Here is a 5688-nt window from a genome sequence, read left to right on the forward strand (position 1 = left end):
TTAAGTGACCAAGCTCGGAGAACTTTGACGTGTCATTTGAGAAGGGACGGGTTAGAAATCTTAGGGATCGTTTGGTGTGAGGTATAAATGATAAGTAGTTTCAAGATAAATTAAAGGATTATTTTATCCCATATTTGATTGGAGGTATTAGTTAATATCGGGATAACTTATCACACCATTTACAACATAGTAATGGGTAAGTTATCTCATATACATAATGGGATAAGTTATCCTAGATAATCTCGAGATTAATTATTTCGAGATAACTATTTTCCAACCAAACGACCCCTTCCAGAATCCTATCCCTAGTTTCATTTCAACAGACTCCGAATTTGCTAGGCCCATGAGTATAAAGCCCATATTCATATGATTAGGGTTTCAAACCAGCCACCTGATTTAACTTTATTTAGTCCCCCACATTCACCAAATACAACGCACATCTCATCTTCTCAAATCTCAACCACTGCCTTTTCTCTCACTTTCACACACAGGCACAGATAGAGCTTTTATGTTTATGTTTAATAGATAGGGCTGTGATGATATCTTGAGAAAGTCATGCACCACTCTGACATAAGTGATGTGAAATTTCTCATACCCATATACTTTTCTGAGCTCTTGCTTTTTTTTTTTTTTTTGGGATTATTTTCGTTTTGTGTTATTTTTTTTTTTAAAAATTCAAATACACACATATAGGAGCCATGTGATGCGATCTTTGTAAAGATCAAACCATGATGCGGACCGTACCATAGCCTTGAGCTTCTGTGGATTAATTTTGGTTCCTGATGGCTCCTTATTTTTGTTGCTTTTATCATAAAATAATTTCGTTTTCTCTTTGCTATATTTTGATTTATTTTTGTTTGAGTTTCTCACGTTTGAGGGAGAAAAGAATGAGTGGTTGTTAGTAGAAGGGCAGTTGGAATAAGGATGAAGTGGAAAGGGATGAGGTTTTGGGAAGTTATTAGAGTGGGAGGAATCGAAAGATATTGCTATTTATTCTTCCATTTCCATTCGAAAATGAAAGTATAAATTTAGTTAATGTCTTACCGATACCTCCCATTCCCATGACTTCTGCTCACTTCTCCCTTTCCTGATTTGTCATCCTCTTTGCAGATATTCATCACACTGACTCTGTTCCGAATGTTATAATTGGTATAGCTGCTGATTTATTTACTTTTACCGTATTAGTAGTGTTGACACTCTGTTAATTAAAGTTGATTAGATTTACAAATTTTTAATCTCCATGTATGCATTCATTTTGACCCTAACATGTTATTTTGTTTGAAGTATAAAAATATTTAACCTTTGTATAAGTAAATTCAGTATTTCTGGTATATTCTTGGTTTCTATTGTAAAATTCTGTGCAAATGTTCTTGCGCTAGTGTTCTATCACATGAGCAATTTAAGCATAGCAGTTATAAATAGACTGTACTAACTTGGATGTAAAATACTCCTTAGTCCTTGGCATTTTCTAATTGCTAGATAAACTAAAAATATATGTCACAGCGAGAAGAAACTCGCATGTGGTTCCTTAAGGATGGATTTAATCTAATCCTTTTCTTGTTAATTTTCAAATTTGAAACTATTGTGTATTGTTGGCATGTTCTTTCAGTGCCATTAATATTTTTGTGAAAAAATGTACTTCAGGTTCTACCCGTTTTAGAAATCTTGCTGCATTCCGATTGTGTTATTGAGGCCTGATTAGCAAGCTAAACCCCTAATTTGGACCAATTGAATTATTGGAGAAGAAAGTTGCAATGACTTTGGTTATGAGGTAAAGTTGTGTTGCATGAAGACATAGTTGTGTTCTCATGGGGTATTTTTGTTTGAATTTCTGAGTAGCCGTTTGGGCATGAAAAGTTTTCAAATGGCATGTGTTTGGCCGTGAGAATTTTAAATATAATTTTGGAATTGTATTTGAAAATGTATACTTGTCTCCACTCGTACTTCTCTCATAAAATTTCACAAACAATTTTAATTTATATTCATGGTCAAACACAACTTCAACTTTAGTTTTAAAAAATTGCTATTTTGCCCAAACGGGGCTAGTGTGTGTGCTTTTCTAAAATACCTTTGAGAAATCTGTAAATGGACCCTGGGAAAAATAGTTGAGGATACCTCTCAAATCTTTAATTAATTAAAAGTGATAAGTCTTTAATTAATTAAAAGTGATACGTTAGTTTCATAATATTGTTAAGTTAAAAAGGTTACTGAAAAGAATATTATTTTTATTTAATTTTTAAAATTTAAATTTTTTTTATTTAATTGATAAATTTATTTGTCACTTTTAATTCAAAATTCCTAAACTCTAGCTATTGTTGTATTTATTCTGCATATATCGCGTTTAGTACGAGTTGGTGTTAGCCGTGCAAGTGCGGGCCCAACTCTTTGCATCGACTTGTGTGTTTGAGAAACGTTATGTGAAATGCCAAAATAAATGTAAGAGAAAATATAAACCCCATAAATTTGTCACCATAACTTATTTTAGTACTTAAACCGTAATAACTTTAAAATGTAATTATTTTTTTCTTCCTTTTGTGGTTTAGATTAAGTCGAGCCTGAGTGTTGTATAATCATTCGCAATTTGATTGGCCCATGTCATAGCGGATCAAATTTTATTCGACTCGCATCAAATTATTTTTAAGAAATCAAATTTTTGTATTTTTTTATAATTTTGTCTCTTTGTTCACCCACAAGCCAAACACACATCGTCGCTGCACAAAACTCAACACCATCGAATATCATCATCGGGGCATTCACTAGGCTCAGTACCGCTACTAACACCATTGCCATCAACTCCAAAATGCCCATCACCACAGTCAATTTCACTTCACGATACTTATTACCAACAATAATCATCTCCACAGTCGTCAATTACACAATTTCCATCACCTCTAGTGATATCAACTCCAAAATATTTTGTCATGGTTGTAAATTTCACAACACCCTTCACCAACATCAATAATTTACAATACCCATCAGCAACACCAATAATGTCAGTTAAAAATTCGACAACAAAAATCATATAAAAAATTTATAATAAAATTAAAGAATAATATCAGGAGATTGAAGTGGTTATTAAACCACTATTAATACTGGCCACTGGAATGAACAATTTTACTTTCTCAATTGAGTATCCTCTTCGGAATCTTTAAGGTATAACGATTACATTCTTTAATAATAGCAAGTTGTTATTAAAATATTTTTTCTATAAAAAATGGTTTCGCTACACTATTCTTCCTCCACTCTCTCGATCTCAATAAAAACATTCCCTCTTGGTGTTATTAAAGAAAATATTCTATTTTTCTCGAAAAGCTCACTATTTTATCAAGAAAATTAGATTCTTTTCTTTATTTTGGTGGAATGAAAGAGGTGGAGATAGTGACAGCGGAGTAATGGAGAAAGTAATTGAAGAAGAAAGATAAGTAGAATTGGATGGTTGTGAATAAGAAGAAAAATGGAGAGATAAAATAAGGTAAAAAAAATAAAAATAAATTGAAATTAAGTTAATTTGTTTAACTTTTTTTTTCTAGTTCCACGCGAGTTTGAGAAAGTGGTAACACTTTTTTCATTAAAGGAGGTATTAAATTCACTTGAAACAACAATAAGAGGGTAAATAATTACTTGCAAATATTCAGTGCTAAAGTAAGTTGGGGCTTTGAGCTAAAAGTGACAAAAAAGCTTGAAAATGTGGTGTAGGTGACTCAAGTCTTAATAATTGAGTGTAGGTGACAATTATTTTATTATGAATTAAGAAAGTTGGGAAAGTTTGAAAATAACCCATAAATTTTTGAATTTATACTTTGATCCAAATATTTACCTAATATAACAGAAAATGGAGGGAAAAAAGATGCGTTTCTCTCTTTTCTCATCTGTTGTTATTTTCTTTCTCTTCACGATTTTTGTTGTTCATTGTTGTTGCTGCTTTATTCATCATCTTCTGCTTTACTCTCATCATCTTCTACTTCATTATCATCTCCATATTTTTCTTGTCGACCATTGTTGTTGTTTTTATCATTACTGTTGCTACTTAGCAATTTTTAGGTGAAATTTTATTTCGTACATCACTTTCCACTTCAGCATTATTTCATAGGTGACTTTGGTAAGTTAAATTTTAATTTTTAGTCGAATTTGTCATCTGGGTACACAACTACTGTTATTTTTTCAATAATGGATAGAACCCGATCATGAATCCAACATAGGAGCCTATAATTTAAATAAATCACTCATCTGTTGCACCAGAGGAGTAATCTGTTGCAGCGGAAGAATCATAGTTGGATTCATGTTTATCGTTCTATAGTGCTCGTAATACAAATCGAACAGATGGATAATCTATTGCAATAAACGTATTATCTGTTGCATCAGGCTTATTATTTGTTGCAACAAACTACTTATCTGTTGCAATAGATAAGTAATCTATTTGGAATAAAGAAGCGACTATTCACCTTCATTTATTAATTACATTCAAACTGGTGACTTTTTGATTACCGTGAAAAGTTAATGACTTAATTAAATCAAAGCTGCTGACGGACTTTTTGATTATTGTGATAAGTCGCGACTTTTCAGATTGTTATTATTGATTAGTTTTTAAATTTAAATAATCTTTTTCTCAATTAAACTATTTGTGTAACAGATAATCTATCTGTTGTAATAGATAATCTATCTATTGTAACTTATAATTTATCTGTTACAACTGATAATCTATCTGTTGTAATAGATAACAAATAATCTATTGCTACTGGATTCAAATTATTCCTTAATCGTCGACATGTTTGATGAGAAGAAGAAAAAAAGACTTAATGAAAATTAAATAAGAATTAAAACGTCAAACACGATCAAACATAATTTTTTTATTAAACAAAAACAAATAAAAATACATAGGCTAAAAGAAAAAAAATAATCTAATTATTATTATTATCATTATTATTATTGCCAGCCGACCAATCTTCAACTGGCACCAGCAGGACCCTCCTCAGCTTGCGGATCTCCTGGACCATCCTTGCTCTCACTGCTCTCAACTCCCACTGCAGGTCATGAAACTGCCTCCGAAGTTCATTCACGACGTCTTGAAGGAAAGCAACGTCCCACACTTAATTTTTCATATCTAGAACACACATGAATTGACAAAAAATGAAAAAACAAAAGTAAACAAAGAATCCGAATGGAATACAACATATATTATAAATTAGGTATATTTACACACAAAACAAGAAAAAAACTTACCTGAGTCAGGGAAGAGAAAGTGGTTGAAGGTGTAATATGAAAGACAAGATGTAAGAAATAAATAGAGTCTAGTAGAATGAATGAGTGAGTAAGGAAGGAGAGACCTATTTATAGAGGATTGAATTTGAATTACTTAGGCAAAAAGGCATGACTGTTCACCTCCGTTTATTAATTACATATTTTGATTAATGTGAATAGTTATGACTTAATTAAATCAAATTGCTGACTGACTGACTTTTTGAATATTGTGATATGTCATGACTTTTCAGTTTATTAATATTAACTAGTTCTTTGCAATAACCGTTTTTAATTAGTTGTGACAATAGATTCTATATTTGTTACATCATATAACCCATCTGTGACAACAGATATATCATCTGTTGCAATAAATAGACAACTTTGTGGCATCAGATAACCTATCTGTTGCAACATATAATCTATTTTTTTTAATAATCATCATATCATTAA

The 5688-nt window shown here is 31.4% G+C and overlaps 1 non-coding gene across 1 annotated transcript; it reads left to right on the forward strand.

Moving 5' to 3' along the window:
- Positions 1-528: 528 nt before the first annotated feature.
- On the forward strand, positions 529-615 carry LOC124898339. Its single transcript, XR_007055311.1, has one exon. It is a non-coding gene; the product is annotated as a small nucleolar RNA Z221/R21b (small nucleolar RNA).
- Positions 616-5688: the final 5073 nt, after the last annotated feature.

The sequence above is a fragment of the Capsicum annuum genome, chromosome 4 (genome assembly GCF_002878395.1).
Source record: "Capsicum annuum cultivar UCD-10X-F1 chromosome 4, UCD10Xv1.1, whole genome shotgun sequence".
NCBI lineage: Eukaryota > Viridiplantae > Streptophyta > Magnoliopsida > Solanales > Solanaceae > Capsicum > Capsicum annuum.